The 18,175-nt window shown below is 39.6% G+C and overlaps 1 protein-coding gene across 1 annotated transcript in view; it reads right to left on the bottom strand.

Annotated features, from left to right (window-relative positions):
• The window catches only part of PARP8 (poly(ADP-ribose) polymerase family member 8), a 119,549-nt gene that overhangs the window by 89,666 nt on the left and 11,708 nt on the right, over positions 1-18,175 (bottom strand). The gene's annotated exons all lie outside the window — the stretch shown is intronic.

Here is an 18,175-nt window from a genome sequence, read left to right as displayed (position 1 = left end):
CAAGATCATCAACTCTAACCCATGCCCAAACACCTCAACTAAACCATGGCACTGAGTGCCACATCCAGTCTTTTTTTAAACACATCCAGGGATGGTGACTTCAGCACCTCCCTGGGTAGACCATTCCTGTACTTTACTATTTTTTCCATGAAAAACATTTTCCTAATATCCAACCTGTATTTCCCTTGGTGCAGCTTGAGACTCTGTCCTTTCGTTCTGCCAGTTGCTGCCTGGAAAAAGAGACCAACCCCCACGCAGTAGATGTAGTGAATAAATTCACATATAAAATATTGTATGTGATAAATCTGAAATTGTCACTGTAAGTTTGGATTCCCAAAGCTGCACAAGGTGTCTCCAAAATTCCAAGGCCCATTGTACAACTGTGAAATGGCAGAATTTGCAACAGAAATGGCAAGGCTGAACGGGAGATGGCCCATTCATCGAGGGTGGACCTCCACTTCACGGCTGATCAACATCTGATATCAATCCTGGTGGAGGGCGTTGGGAGATTGAATAGATCAACATCCCAATGCAGGGTTCCTGGAACACCTTTTATACTGTCAGGAAATTCTTTCAAAACCCAACGCTGAAATAAAGAAATACATGAATATGCGGACTCTCAATAGACATTGCCTCCGCGCAGAAAATGTATGAAATCTGTACTCCGAAAACCAGCATCCGTGGACAAGGTTGGACAGCACCATTGCTGCTGCTCCTCTGTCCACCCAGCATTCGATCAATGTTGTCCAATTTTATTGTGGCTGTCTCAGATTGATTTTGGAAATTGCTAAATAAATTCTTTGATATCAGATTGGCTAATAATAATTTATAACACCCCACCTGACTAATAATAATAATAACAATAACAATAACAATAACAATAACAATAACAATAATAATAATAATAATAATAATAATAATAATAATAATAATAATAATGCTAGCACAAGCAGAGGAAACTCACCACAACCCGAGGATACAGAAGATATATCCCCTAAGACTTTCCATATGGGCTGTATTGGTCAAGTAAGGAAATCAAGACCAAAACTCAAATCCCACTGTCTCAATAATAACTGAATTATATTAGTGCAAAGTTATTAAGGCTATTTAATATAATCATCCCAGAGTTCCAAACAACTTCAACATTTTGCCTACTTACAGATACATTAAAATGGATCCTAGCTAAATAATTGGTTCTGTTACTTTGGAGTCTGTCCATTAGCAGAACCCCTACTTTCTCCATTCATTATTAAAATTCCTGTCTTAATGAATCATTCTGCACATGGAAATATATTATTGACAAAACTCAAACAGAAGTATACACTGTGTCAACAATGCTAAATTATCCTCATTACAGGAATGCAGAACTGAAAGAAAAACTACAGTGCTGCATCGTATGATACAGCATGACCATAAATGGTCCTACTTCAATAAACAGTCTAGAAATCATGGATTTAAAAGGCAAGAGCACCTATTGATTTAATGCAGGAATCTGAAAGACACAAAAGGAGATTTGCAACTCTTTGCTTTCTCTAAAATGCAGAGAGATGGGAAAACAGGTTATTTTCTATGAGAAAAACAGAACAGTTGAGAAGAAAATGCATGGAGAAGAAAAATAGCTTATTTTGAACATTCACTGTTCACATAATTAAACATCACAGCATCAAATATGAGGCAAAAAATACAGGAAAGAATAAAATGCTATAATAATTCAAGAAATCTAGAGAGTTGCATTAAATAATACACCTTTCAATCAATTTCACTTATTGAAGCATCTACATAAGCAAGTAGCTGAAGTTAGAAAGAATACATCTGTGTCATATAGAAACCCTAATCTGAAGACTTGCATTGAGAAATGAAGGCACTCCCTTGCAGAAAGACATACACACACGTGAAATGAGTCTTGGCTGAGGGCTCAGTCTGCAGCTGGGTACACTGCTCTCTTTAATATGCAAACTAGAAGTTGGTAACCTGTAAATATAAATTCAAGTATAGGCCTATCAGGTATAGTGTATCAGAGGCAAGTAAAAAATACACACCAATAAAAAGAAAAAAGATGCAAGTGCAGCATTTTTTTTAAGCCTTGTGAGAAAAGGAAGCACTTCCACAGCCATTTTGAAGCTGTGTTTACACTCCATGTATTGAGACTCTCCACCAATGTCAGAAAACTAACTACACAGATTATCAAGTATTCTTACATACTTACACGTTTTAGTTTTATCCTAACATATCCATTTTTTATATAAAAGAATAGCCATGCCCTCAATTGCCTCAATAGCTTTTTTTAAACCAATTTTTATTAGCAGAACCCTGTGCAAGACATACTTTCCTTAAAGTACTGAGAAACTTCTTTCACAGGCTGTTGCTTCCACCTCTACTGTATATGAATCTACAATATATTAAACTGTATTATAAATTATCCCTTACAATGGAACAACCAGGTCCAACAAACAAGACTGTTACACGTTAGGGAACACCAAGTTCCTGCATTTACAGTATTTGCTTCTACTAAGAATGGATAGTTCAACAAAAATGCAAACACTAAGATGCCACATAAATGACTGCCACTTTTTAAATCTTTCAATTTGAATTCTTTCAAACTGAGCAGAATAAATTAAATGCAGCCATGAACAAGAAGCTATGTCTTTCAGTTACAAATCTTTGATTTAAAAGTATCTTTCTTTTAATCATATACACTCGTCAAAGGTGCAGTTAACAAACACTTACTACCAATTCAACAGACCCTAACACAATAATCCAAAGAAAAAAACACACTAATCCAAAGTACAAAGACAATAATCAGAGCTTATTTTTCAGCCTGAAATAAGGTGTCAAGGACCAGGCTCTACCCAGTCATTCCCAAACTGAACAATGAAGTAGACGGATCTAACCAGGGAGGCCAAGCAAAAACAAAGCAGAGATAAGTGTAGCTTGTGTCTGACAAAATTGCAAAAGGAAGAGCAACTGTGCTTAAGGTAAAGGAGTATGTTTTAGCAAGAACAAGTGGAGAGATGCTGGTTCACTACATACAGTGTGGTCAGAAATAGGAAAAGCATCTAATAACTAAAAGGAAGTTGTCTAAAACTATCTCCCAATGTAATCAATTTCTTTCTGGAGATTTATACATTTACCAAGTGTATCACCACAAAAGAATTGCTCAGAAATAGGCTGGATTCAGTTGGTTACAGAATCTATTCAATCTTCCATTTGAAGCTCCAGCCAGATCTCTCACCAGAATACATTATCTTCAGGAAGTCCATCTCATTGTCAGCAGTATTATAGGCAGCCAAATCCAAAGCATGTCAGTAACACATGCCTTATCCTTTCCCAGTTCTCTCTCCGTGTGCCTGTCTAGTTATCACAATTACCTGCTTTACAAACACAAGTAGCTGTAAGTCATGATGCCAACACTGCTGCCCTGCAGTGATTAATATCAAGGCTACAAATATTTTCTGATAGCTAATTCTCACCCTAACATCTATAACTAGAGCCTAGTGGGAGAACTGCTCCTGAATCCTGAACTGGTCTATGTGCAGCAAGGATACGCCTGGTCCTGCTGCGGCAGCATGACAATGAGAGATTGTCTGAACGTGCTCTCTGCACAGACACGAGTCTGAAGGAGCAGACGTTACAGCAGGCACCACATCTCAGCCATCAGAGGAACCAGAAGGTGTACGCCTAATGAAATCCAAACCAGACCACAGGGGAGCAAGGCAAGATGCTTGTGGCTTTCTCTATGGCATGCAGCTATGTCTGCAATGACAAATATACAACCGATGAGGCAAAGCAAGCTAAAACCAAGGGAGAATGATATGTTTTGACTGACAGGGGAGATGAGCAAGCAAGGGCAGTGAATTACAGTGCTACAAAAAGATCTCATAGATGACTAAATATAAGACACCCAAGTGAGCAATTTCGTACCGTGGTTAATTTGACCTAAACACTGGGCTGCCACCAGAGACTCCCCCTTCTCTCCCCTCACCACTCTCACTGTTCCCAAGAACCAGCAAGCTATTTAATCTTTCCCTTGTACTGCATCTAACAACTGTGTAGCCATAATCACCAGTTCTCTAGCAAATTAAGGCACTGGTGGAAGTGAAAGTGCATTAATATAGCTGTATATCCCTCTTTACCAGGTGGTAATGAAAAAGCTGCCTATGGGCAGCAGTCAGGGGCTAGGCTGGATTACACACAATGAGAAACCACTCTCTGGAACTGCACAGCCTCTGCACCTACATTTCCCTAAATACTTCATTCATTTCAACTTTGCATTTGCATTATCTGCCTTAAACTTTCCAATGTGGGGAGCCGTACACATGAGAGACCATCCTGGTTATGAAGATTTTTTTTCCATCTGGTATCAAAACTGCAACAAAAAGCTTTCAGGTATATCAAGGTATGTCAGAACCCCTGAGAGAATAACTTGCATGGTCACAAGCATGAACTGTGAAATTTTCTTCTTATAACTCATTGAAAAGCTAAGCCCTCAAATGTCAGGTCCTAGGGTATATATCCACAGAGATTTAGAGTACCAACTGCTCATGTAGTTCATCAATAGTCCCAAAGAAAAAAAGAAATTTAAATGTTGCTCAAGGAAAGAAAAAGAAAAAAAAAAAAAAAAAAAAAAAATAGACAGATAAATGGACTACCTTACAATTCTCACAACAGCCACAGCAGGCAAATACAGATTTCAGGTGGAGAAGTAGAGATCATCTGGTGCTGAAACTGCAACTGCTCTTGCTGCCTGAACCTCGGGTATCATAACAATGACAAGGCTTGACAGTCATGGTTTTGTATGAACAAGGCAAGTAAACTAATTAATCTCAGAATACTACTATGAAGTAAAATCAAATTATTCCCATGAAATACTGGTGAAATTGAGGTACTAATTGATAGTTAAAACACTATTTTCTGGCCATCAGGTATATACTATAGTCTTTTTTTTTTTTGTGAGAATAAATATTTTCTGCAACAAACTGAACTCACCAGACTGATCATTTCTTATGTGACCACACATAACAAGATTAAGGATATGACACCCAAGAGGCACAAAAAAATGAGAAACAATATTTTACCAACACAGTTGAATACCATCTCCTACAAAACAGGAACTCTGCTGCTTAGAACATACTAACCCTCCTGCCAAATCTCAGTTGTGAAGCCACCATGTAAACAACTACACATCTTCTACACATCACATTAATTCTGGCAACACACTATGAGGTCTTACCCATATATGCCTTTGAAACTGATAGCTTCCTTCCTCAAAACTGCTACACAGAGGTATCATCTTTCCCAGCCAAGTGTTCCAGCCTTCCTTTCAGCCCACAGATACAGGACCTTTGTGATTCTGTGAGGGGTTTGCTGTGTGGGATGACAGCCATTGCAGCTAGAGGAAATGAGCACTGCACAGTATTAGGATACACCCTCTCCAAATTTGCAGTCTTCACACAGGCACATAAAATCCAAAGAATGACAAGACAGCAGAGGCAACAGGCAAGAGAGACAGCATGAGGAAAAAAGACTATCTGCATTGGGCATCTTAAGCCTGTAGTTTTATAGATTAAAAAAAATGCACAAAAAACTGAAAGTGTGGCAAAAATTGTAAAGAAAGGAGATGGCACAAGTGAAAACTGAAAATGCTGTCTGCAGTGCTGTGGGTGAATCTGTGTGCATAAAACATAAGAATTCTGTCCTGCCTTTATGAATTGCCACTATTTTTATGTCTCACAGCTGCTTTTCACTCTCACAACATACTGAACTGTTCCACTAAAAGAAGAGAAATAACAACTACTAATTTGTCAGGGAGAAAAAAAATAGCCAACACAATAATTAAGAGCTAGTAAGTAATGAGCATAGTTACTTCAACACAAAATGGCTCTTCTGATTTATCTGGAAAAGGTGTTAAGTCTGGAAATAAATGATTTGCAAACAACATAAAAACTCCAGGCTCCAATGTTGTAATTCTGTCATCTCTGGGGGACTGAGGGAAAAGAAAGGACAGATGGACAGAAGTGCCAAGCCAAAGACGAGCTTAAGTAGGGCTTTTCCAGCAGGCCAGCAAGCCCCAAGTTTTGAGATCAGCCTGGACTCTGGGAAGGTGGTTTATACATCAGCAAAGAACCTGACCCTGATTCAAGGCCACAGGATGTTCACAGCAGCAAAGAGAACAAGCCAGGCAGCCCCTGTGTATAATATGGGCTAAATTAAGCAAAACTGAGACAAGAAACCCATGCTGAACCTACCTTCTACCTGCTTTCTTTACCTCTCACTTGACAGCTACTTATTAAAGCGTAAAAATTCCCTAGTGATGAAGGTTTGGAAACAAATGTTAGTCAGCAGTGCTGAGTCTGAGGCATCAGCAGGTGCTTCATGACCTGTAGGCTACCTGGTTCCAAATATGGAAGGGTTACAACAGAGTGGCCATTCCCAGGGAACACAGGAAATTAAAAAAATTAAAAATTAAAAAAAAAAAAAAAAAAAAAAAAACCCAAAAGAAACACAAAAACAAACAAACAAACAAACAAACAAAACTGTGGCAGCCTCTATAAAACCCAGAGAACGGCAGAAGCTACTATTATATGACCCAAACACCATGTTCTACTGTCTGCACAGTACCAAGCAGAGGTAACAGCAGCCCTGTAGCTTTCCTTGTGTCCTGGAATCCAACTCACTGTCTTGGTTCACCATTTCTCACTGCCACCCCCACCACTTTGCTTTTGGAAGAGGACTCACACCAACCAAGAGCTGAAGCTGGTACTACATCTGACCTGTTTCTAAAAGGCCTTTTCTGAATTACAGTGCATGGCCAAGAAACTGTTTCTCTGAAAGATCCTGATCTAGCTAGGGAGACATGTCAGACAGTGCTGGGTCCAAAGTGAGACAATGGTGCATTTCAAAACCACCGCGGGTGACCAGGTAGACTTCTTTATGAAAGACAAGGACAAAATAATAACTTTGGAATATTTCACTTCTTTGAGGAAGATCAGCTGAATCCACATTCTGAGCATCTCTAGGATATACAATAATCCATTCCTGTCAAAGTACTTCTAACACAATTTTTTACTTCTATCAAAAACAACATTTATAACATGAAACACCTTCAACACAGAAAACACAGCAGTGGAAACAGTTTTCACGAAAGGAGAAGTATTCACTATTGAGAACTACTTTGTAAAGAAGAGCCTCAGCTTCTGTAGGAAGAGTAGCCAAATATCTACAAATATTTTATAAACCCAAAGACTTGCTAACATATATCTATCTACAGATAGAGAGAGGCCATGTTCCCAGCAGAATTTGAGCACTTACGGTTAAATGGGAGCAAGGTTAGAAGTCGAAGATTTGGTACAGAAACTTACATCTGGGACTGCTATGCAAGCAAAGAGCAGACTAAGAGTATTACCATTACACCCTTTGTATCCTTCAGATACAGCATTCTGCACAGCTTGTACACAGAGCTGCCTCTCTGCCTGCAAATGTGACTACCTACAGACCTCACTGATCATGCCGTTTCAGCAGTAGATTTTTAACCATTTGGAAGGGATGCTGTTAAAAAGCAGCACTGGCAGCAGCCATTTACATACATCTTATTTCTCCTGCAGAAAACAGGAAACTCTTCAGAGAATAAGAGCCGGGGGGGTTGATATTCCCAATGCTACCTTCAGAGAGCACAGAGATGCGGCCTCTAACCTACAGCCTGTGGATGCTCTACAGATGCATATCAGACACTGTTCTTTTTTTTTAGGAAACATAAACACAAAATGGGGCCATATATTTTAATTCTGAAGTGTCTCAGCACTGATGGATTAAATACATGACATAAAAATGTCAATCATCCTTCTTTCAGGTGCACTATATATCTCTGGGTTGCCATTGCTACCAGAAGTCTTGAAGTAAGAAAGAAGATCTGAATTAAATAATATACTCCCTCAGACATATTCTTTCCTATATCTATTGAACAGAAGTGATCTAACATTTAATTTAAAGTGAATCAGTCAAGGAAAATAGCTCTTGGTCACATGAACAAATCCTCTGAAGAATAAAATGCACAATGCTGTCTTGACCTGACTCGATTTCCCTGAATCCAGAGAAGTGCACCTGGTGTCTCATTTCACCAGAGTTTAATTCCATGCAGATTTAGTGGCTAGACCTGTATGAAACATGAGGGATAGAAATTATGGCAATCTTAGGAACAGATACATGGATTTGTTTAACATGCTGCAATTGCATTTTAAAACATTTTTAAGATTTTATGTTAAAATAGATACGTAGTAGTGGTTCAACTGAGGATCACTGATCTGCAGTCTAAGATGAGCGAAAGAAAGAACAAAAGATGAAAGAAGTTTCTTCTTTTTGCTTTGTTGTAATTCCTTCAAACTTTATTGATTTCAAAGGAAATTGTTCACAATTCGCATGTTGTTAGTGAGGGCAGAAACATCCTTGCTGAGCTGTGAATAATTACCAGCTTATTTCCTTCTTCCTGGAGGGAGAAAAACTCCCAGAAATGCCAGTGTCAGTGCAGACTGACACAGATCCTATTAGTTTATGTGCTACCTACTCCTTGAATTGTACCTGTGAAAGATGTACTGTACAGATATTGGCTGGGCTCAAGTGTTTGTGAAGATTTTTACAATAGCTTGTACAATGCAGTGTTCTGGGTATGTGACCAGAAGAGGCCAGTCCAACTATTCCATGTAGGGTTGAAAGAGACTTCAACAAGGAGATGGCAAGATACCAAAAGGGAAATTCATGTTGCTTGGAAAGACATTGAAGAACAGTTTGCATAAGAAAGATGTGGACCTGTTGGAGTGGGTCCAGAGAAGGCCACAAAAATCATCACAGGGCTAGGAGCACCTCTTGGATGAGTACAGGCTGAGGGAGTTGAGAGGTCAGCCTAGAGAAGAAGACTCTGGGGAGACCCCACTGTAGCCCTCAAATACCTGAAGGGGGCCTATAAAAAAGACAGGAAGTGATTTTTGACATGAGCAGACAGTGACAGGACAAGGGAGAACAGCTTCAGAACATAGGTTTAGATTAGGTATTGGGAAGAAATTCTTCACTATGAGGGTGGTAACGCACCGAAAGGTTGCCTAGAGAGGTCATGGATGCCCCATCCCTGGTAGTGCTCAACACTAGGTTGGGTGTGGCTTTGAGCAACCTATTGTAGAGGAAAGTGTCCTCGCCCATCTTGAAACAAGATGGCCTTTAATGTCCATTCCAATCCAAACCATTTTATGATTCTATGATAACCAGTGTTGGTAACATAGGGCTCTTGTAGGTACTGCTGTGCAGACCTTATACAGCATCAAGTAAGTGGGAGTGGGCAAGAAGACTCTGGGAGAGGGCACAACCAGCACAGTCAAGCCCAAGTGACTCTGGCTGGAGCCAGCAAGTGACTGGCACAGCCGTGTGGGACTGAGCTGCCCCATGGCATCCACAGGAACAGCAAAAAGAGGATGCTCCTAACAGTACATGCTGTGAACTTGCATTTCATATAGCGGCACTTCATTTAGCAGCATTTCAAGTATTTATGTAAAACTTCAAATACATCCAGATGTGCTTTTCTTATCTCCCTTCTCTGTTTTAACTCATGCAGGTCCCAGAATGACTGTGCACCTCTAGCTTTGAAGGAACTCTGAAAACCATTAAGGATAACATGTTTTCAATGATACCCAGTCTTGTTTCAGGTGTTACTTTTGGAATACTGTGACAGCTGCTCTTAAAATACACATAGGAGGACCAGCAACAGACCCACACCCTACTGTGGCTCACCACAGTCCCCATGTACTACTGCTGATGCCTTTCCAGAACTACCTAAAAACAGAGGCCAGACAAAATAAAGAAAAAGCAGTTATATTTACTGAAGGGCCTTCAGGTACATTTAGGGTAGACAGAGCCCACCCAGGGGCTACACCCAAAAATGGATGATGGGTGACGGTTTTTACACTTTTATAAATTTGGTCCATTTGCATATTGGGGGTTTATTTTCCAATTACAGCTTCATGTAATTAGGTCATTTACTCCAAGTTTGCTCCTCCCTAAATCACTTTTGTTTACATTTCTCAGGCCTGAGACAGTAAGGTGTCCTTGATTCCCAGGACTAGAGAGAAATTGTTTTGTCTGACCAAAATGGGAAAGCTGTAGCTAACACTCCTATATACAATTTATAGCTATACACTGACAAATTTGAGTATTGCAAATACATAAGAAATATAAAAGCTAAAATCCTAAGGCATCACTGCAGGCCTCGTTGTGAACCCTTATCTGATCCTTCCCTGCAGTAACCTGTTATATGAGTAAATGTATGTGAATCTGGATTGCAATCCTTATTTAAATCCCACTGACAGATGTTACAAACATTAGAAATGCTTCTACTTTATGTGTGCAAATATACAAGTACTTTATTTTCAGACTGCAGACAAGGAAGCGAAGTATTTTAATAAGAAACCTACGCCATATACACCCAAATGGTTTTATATAATTAACTCAATTTTAATTTGTTTGCCTGAAACGAAAATGTTAGTTCAGCCAGGAGTTAGATCTAGTGATTATATTACAGTTTGCAATCACACTTACATGCTATAGAGACACAAATTAATTTAAATCCAATTCTGAATCTGAGCATGGCCACCATTAAAAATATCCTACGATTTTATCAAACTGTAATGTTTGGAGGGCGCTTCCTCCAACAAATTATCTTTAGTTTTCTTTTTTTTTAAAAAAAAAAAAAAAAAAAGTAAAATTTAAAATGGGCCAATTATTTCTAAGAATGAGACATGAAGACTATCTTTTTACCCAAATGCTGATAAAAAAATATATACTTATTAGCCAAACCTGGAGGCCTCAAGCTTTACATCACAAACTTGATGGTAAGAGAAAGATGATGTTCCAGGCATCTGTCCATATAGACTTTTGTCCGTAATACATACTGATAAAACCTGTCTTATCCTACACAGCAGCACTGAATATGCACTTCCAGATTCTGATTTTTACTCCATTTTATTGTTGTGTAGTCCATTTCCTCCCTAAAGCAACAAAGCTCATTCTTCCCTTTATTCTTAGCCTATTTTCATTATTTCAATATGGAATGCTACATTTCCTTGCAATATAACACATTACTCTCCTTTTTTCTCATGAGTGTTACTTTTCTTTTTCCCTGAGACACCATCTTTCCTCATATGCTCACACTGGCGTCATTTTCTCTCTGACTCAAGCTCTCACATCTATCTTTCCATTTCTCCTTCCAAATCACACGTTTATCTCCCTGTCACTCCCTCTGCCCTTTCCACTAATACCCAGCCATCTTCAGTTCCCTCAGTTCCTCCAGTGCTGTCTCCTGATTATCCCTTTCCATGCAGCCATCCCTGGCTCCCAGTCAGTCAGGCAGCTCCAGCACACCCACCTGAGCACTGGTTGTATGTGTCTAGTCTGAGCCATGCTCCCAAGTCAGATTTCCAATATGCGTAGCTGCCGAAATATGTGAGGCCAGACATGAGGCAATCAAAGATCATCATTCCTGAAACATCCCAAAGCACTCCAGTAAAGCCAGGGGCACCCCCTGAATGTCACTAAACCTTTTCATCTGTAGATTTCATAATGAAGGGAGACAACAGCATTCACTGAGGCATCAGACATTCACCAAAGCTACATCAGGACAAGACTTGCATAATCATATTGTTTTAAAATTGGTAGAAGAGCACTTCTTGTCGAGATCCACAGATGTTCATGCTGATGCAGTGGCATGTCACTTTTCCCCATTCCATTAAATACCACTTTAACCATAATCTCAAATACCTGAATTCAACTGTATGCATTCATACAGCACAGATGCTTGAGTTCATAAACTACATTTTGTCATCAGTGCCACACCCAGCTGTGAAAGACAATCTCATCCAGACCTTCTCCTCCATTATCTCTAATCTTTTTAAAACATACCATCAGAGAAGGAGAACACACAAGAGCAGAAACAGGTTAAAAACCACCCTGTAACAAGGCAGCCTGAGGTGAAGTTGTAGAATGAGATATATAGATTTGGAGTTTACAATGCACAGACTTTACTGGTGTGGGGGGCAAAAAACCAACTGTTATTTTTTTTTTAATTATTAAATACACCAAGGTTGTGGGTTCAATCCCCATATGGGCCATTCACTTATGAGCTGGACTTGATGATCCTTGTGAGTTGTCCCTTTCAATCCAGAAAATTCTGTGATGTGGGAAATATATCTTAGATATCAAAGGCATGATGTCACTATTCAGTGGCACCAGAATCTCACACAGAGAGTATGCTGAACATGCACTTTTACTCAAAACACCACAATAAGGCACAAATCTCACAACTGCTTTGTATTAAAAGATGGATTTAGAGTAAAATTCCACTGAAGAATACAGGAACCTACTTTGACTGAGTCAGTTGATTTTCACTTCACCAACAGAACCCTTTAGCTGACCCAGGAGATAAAAGACTGAATGCTCATTAAAAAGTGTTTGACATTTCCAATCCTAACCAGCTGTCTTCACCAAGCACCTACATTGCTTCTCCAAAGCATTCATCCAAGCTGCCAGCATCCAAGCAGCCCTACACAATTAGTCACACCCAAAAATCCTTACAAAAGGATTTAGGGATCCTGAAACCAAAATTTAGAAAAGGTAAAAGGCAAAAAGGACCTGACAATGCAGATGTTTAAAGAAAATTTTAGGCTCTATTTTCATGCCAGTGCAGCATGTTGAGCTGTTGAGCACCCTGACACCCCTACCCTGGGAACAGGTAGGGATCATACACCATTGAATGGAGAGGAACCATTGGAACAAAACATTTAGTCATAATTTGAAACAAAAAGGACCTGCATAAATACCTAAATTCCCTGGGAGTGCAAGTCCTGACACAAGCTTGGCAGCTTTTCCGATAGGACACCTCAAGATAGTCTCTCTGCACAGCCTCTCCTCAGCACCCTGACAGTCTCACCCACAGCTGGGTGCCCACACTGTCAGCTCCAGGGCACAGGAAACCTGGTGAAGGCCAGCACACCTTACTATTAAATATTAATAGTAATATATAATTATATTGATAATTATATTTTTATATTCATATTAAATATTATATAATATAAATATATTTATATTATATATAAATTTAGGCTTAAACATAGGATGGGGAGTTTAGCCAGACAGATGGCCAAGCAGATACACTGGGTTAGGTTCCTGGAGTGTAAATAAAGCCAGTATCATTGATTCAACTTCATGCAGATGATTGCAGCTACAGAAATAATCAAACCAATTTGAACTATAAACGGGATTATTTCAAAATTAAATTTGGCCAAAAGCTAAATTTTTGCTTCAATTACTCCAATAAACTTTACCTGAAAAAAAAATAGAATAGTACAGGAAAAAAATGACCATGTAAAAGAAACTAAACTGTGCTTTCTCATTATTTAGGCTTATGTCATCTCATCGGTTTACACAGTGCAGAGGTGGAGAGGATCAGGCTAAATGAGGAAACCTTTTATATATTCTGTTTCAGTCAACATACTGATCAGCAGCAAAATGAATGAATGTTTCTGTGATAACCTCCTGAAACTTATCAAGTACAATAAAAAAACCTTAGCAGTTCTGACCAATTGACTTCAAAATTGAAACAATCTAGGCAGGAAAGTCCCAACATCACCCCAGCCGACTCCACCTCACCAACCAAGCATTTTTTCAGTACAGTATATTACGTAGATAATCATGAGCATATTGCAATCATTAGACACTGAAATCACTGAAGTTTGAGAGCTGTAAAGGATTCTCAGTCAGTCAGTAGCAGCTAATGTCCCAATCACTGGCATAATGTGCCACTGCAGAGCTGTGGGCTGCAACCAACTAGGAACTTAAGGATATTAGGGGTAGAACAGCTCAACTGTTTTATCTATTCGAGCCTTGAATACATGTCAGTCAGATGCATAAATTATTACTTTTGGAATACTGCTTAGAAAATTTGAATAAAGTGTGGTAGTAGTCATACTCAGCCCTTCAAATTAAATAAGACAAACCCCAGCATTGTGTCCCTTAAGGAAGTAACACTACTAGAGCACATAACACATCTGGCTTCAAACACTTGCCAGAATTATTTACTGCCATTAAAAATAAATTACAAACACTCCAAGAAAATAAGAGGTAAACAGATAATGAGAAAAGATATATTTTCACTGTCCATATTGTCTTTTAACCTATATTAATTGTAGAGAAAATACATCTTACTCTGTCTTTGCTGTGTAACACAATCCGTTGAATAAAGATGCCTTCCCCCACACAGGCAGGCTTGCACCTTAAACTGATGTAACAGAGCTGAATATCGATCTGTGGTCTTCCTTTGCCCTACTTCCTCCTGATTTCACTTCTGTAGTCCTTCATGCAACAACAGCAGCAACAAAAAGGAAACAGTGAACCTCTTCCTGTGACAAGGATCTTCCACCTTCAGTCACGTATTAGCAAAACCCTAAGCAATGTTGCAGAACCTCTGCCAGCCTCAGGGCCACTGTGACAACATAGAAATGAAGGGCAAAACTCCTTTGCATGCGTATTTAAAAAACACACAGATTTGAACCAGAAAAAAATGAAAGGGGAAAAAACTTATTATGAAGAGCTCAGATGTATTCAGATCTATAAATCCTCCGAGAAAGGACAGAATGCTAACAAGAAAGCTGACACTACTTGCCAAAAATCAATGTCTGTGCACACACTGGATATGGTCGGGAGTGACTGCATATGCTGCAGGTTGGTTCATGCTAGATTATTGCATAAAATTAGCAATGCCAAAGATAAACTCTCTGCGTAGTTCCTCTTCAGTAGCAAATATTTTACAGTTAACTTGAAGGACTCCATGACCTCTGAGAAGCAGAGGCAGTAAAAAAGGTCTGTGATCTTTCTTCAACTCCTCTCTTCTCAGACTTTGCTGGTACTGAACTCACAGAATTCCTTCTATTTGTCTGGCAAGCTTTTTGCTGATAACAAAAGGTTTCCCCCAGCCTCAATATTATTTCTTAGAAATCAGCTGTTTATTTTACTTGACCCAAGTACTTTCCACCAAGCTGGCCTGCAGGGTTTTGCTATCTGCCAGCCTGCCACTAGTGTGCAAGTCCCACCTGCCCTTCGAGTGGAGGAGAGCAGCCTGCTGGAAGCACAGGCTCCCGTGGCAGACTGTCAGGGTCCATCCCACAGACTGCAGAGCTCACCTGGGGCAGCTCTCTGTCCTGCTCTGAAAGCCCTGAGAAAGACAGCACTGCAGGCGAATCCCTGTGCACTAACGGAGGTGTGACAGAGCACGGTGCCCGCACAAGTTTCACGCTCTCACCATCTACAGAGCTGTGCAGGGCACAGCCCACGGCTCACCCCTCCAGCTGGCACACCTCCCGGCAGATTTCCTGGGCAATACAGGTCCTGTGTGCGGAGGGCACACCTTACCCACGCCCCTGCCTTTGGGGCTGGTGATCTGCACAACAGGCAAACCTGATTTACAAGCCTGACCCTTAAAATAATCACAGACATACCCAAGGTGTCCAGTTCCCAACAGTGAAACTCCATTCTCAGGACTCCACTAACAGGACGAGTAATTAGTCTGCGACTTATGCTATCATAAATCAAAGCAGAATCCAATCAAGGAAAAGCCCAAACATTACAGAGAGCAAAAGTCACTGTCAAGCATTCCTATTACTTACTGACCAAATACATGAAAAAAACATTGTCATGATCACCGAAGTGAGTGGAACACAGTGTTCAGTGTTCAAACACAGTGTTCAACACTTCAGTGTTCAAAGAGACAATTAAGAGCACCATGAACCTAATGAACCGTGCATTGTTACTGATAGAAATATCAGATTTCCTTTATTTAGGGGAACAGAATTAAAAAAAAGTTACTGGAGAGAGCCTCACAAAGGTCCACAGAGGCTGCTTGTTAAAGAGTAAGCTTGTAATATGAAAACCAGGAAACCATGTAGGCAACATTAGGTTCATTTGCTTTGCAAATTTTAAAATTTATTTTATTCTATTTTACATTTTTTGTAATGCTAAGAGCATACACTTCTACTGGTTCAGGCTAAAATTCACTCTTACACCTGTGCAGCACCTACAGTTAAAGATCTGTGCAGCATGAACAGTTAAATACATACCATTTCTGAACCTGTCTATTTAGACTTACTTACGTATAACAGAAACCACAAAAACACCCCAGGTTAAAAGGACTTTTAAACCTAAACTGGAAAACAACTCAGGCAGCAGCTGCAATTCTTTCAGCAGTGATCTGGGGTTTTTTTATTCCTAGCCACACAGCAGTGAACAATTGCATCCATTATCCCAGCAAAACTTCTGAAGAACTGAAACAAGCATTTCAGAATCTGTATCTAAACTGGAAAGAACTGGGGGATGTATGGTCTACAGCTGCTCCATGCAGTTAACCTTCATGGCACACTTGTGTAATGCCAACTGTTTCATATCTGTCTCCTTCAACAATACAAACACAGCAACCAGCTGTTTTTGTCAGAATAAATCAGTATGCACAGCACCTCTGGAAAACAAAAGGCTGTAAGAAAGAAGGTGGAAAATGACAAGTTAAGAAGAAACAGGAAGACAGTTGCAAGGAGACTATGCTCCCCAGGGGCACAGACAAAATTAAAAGAGCCAGAGTTGGTGTAAAACTTAGTCTCTAATTTCTGCAGACTGAAGTCATAATTATTGCCTTAGGGGGAGTGCAATGGTGGTATTTTCTGTGGGACAAGGTCTTCCTTGTGCCAGAGGTATCCCGTGGAACCACTACCGTTACAAAGAAACTAGTCAGGGCCTTGCCAAGTTCAGCTTAGCACTGAAAACAAAAAAAGAGACCACTGCGGTGTCTTGGCCTTTGCCTACGAGTTGCACCACACGCAAACCTAAGACTCAAATGCCACACTGCTGAGAACACCTGTTTACTGTGTGGGAGAACATCTCAAGTCCCTATCACTTCAGGCATCTCTGCACCATTTTGATCCTCCTCACTTCAATACAAGCCATTCCTAAAAACCATACTTTGTATCTCACTTTATCAGCCTCGATGAAACTTGTCCTTTCTTGTCACCTAAACTGCAAACAAAAATAATGTGTAATTTCATTTTGATACGTAACTAATCATGCGTATACTAAACTTTTCTATTAGAAGTCAAATAAGATAGCATTTATATTTAGCTTTGCTCTATTTAAACTTCCTTAACAGGATGAATATAATTATAGACAGGTCCGCAATGCTGTAACTTGGCATGACTTTACCAAATTCTATGGCAGTTTGTCAATTTAAATTAGCTGAGAATATGGTAATAATGTTACATCACAAAAAGTACAACAGGGAAGTTAACTTGGGACAAAATAAAGACAGGAATATGGTGTAAGGAGCCACAAGAAGGACAAAATGCTCATTAATACCAGCAATTTATGATGATCTGCTCAATACTTATGTCAAAAGTTCTGCAATGTACATCCACTGAGATATAATGGAAATGTGTTTTAGAAATTTAGAAACTGCCAGGCCACACAAAACAGGCCACCTTTCACTGTGGTCTTCCAGGCAAAGACTTGACTCACTGTCCTGCTGGCTGATCATGCCTTTTTAATAGGTGAAATAAAGTAAAGACTGTAGCCAGCTTTTCTTGACCCCAAATGGTGATGGATTTATGTCCTTCATAAAACCAGTAGCTTTTGTAATTTTGATTCTGGCTCATTTAACTACAACTCCTGCTCTCTTCACAGACAGCAAATGCCTAATCCTTAGGAGCCCACTGGGAGGCCAGCATCTTCCACACATCCATGTCTGCCTTGAAGCCAGACAGTGCTAGATCTGGAATGTATTTACCTGATATATCACTTTGTGTTTGTTGCCCTTGGCAAAAGTCAGTGTTCTGCTGAACTGCAGGATGAATGTGTTTCTTCATGCCTTAAATAAGGGCATACATTTTAGAGAAGTAATATTTTTTGATATCTAATCATTGATGTTTAAACATAGAAACAACATAATAAGCAATTATTCGCTACAACAGGGACAATTAATAACAAGTAAATGCTTATGAGTAAGATATAAATTCAGGTACAAAAAGAACCTGAAGTCTCCCTGTACTTGCTTCCTCCCCATCTGTGATTCACACGGTGAATGTGATTTTTCTAATTCACTGTACTTTTT

Source organism: Chamaea fasciata, unplaced genomic scaffold (genome assembly GCF_029207755.1).
Source record: "Chamaea fasciata isolate MVZ Bird 193981 ecotype frontalis unplaced genomic scaffold, bChaFas1.0.hap1 SCAF_4, whole genome shotgun sequence".
Classification (NCBI taxonomy): Eukaryota; Metazoa; Chordata; class Aves; order Passeriformes; family Sylviidae; genus Chamaea; species Chamaea fasciata.
Note: the sequence above shows the minus strand (reverse complement) of the source record. Positions and strands in the feature narration are given on the sequence as shown.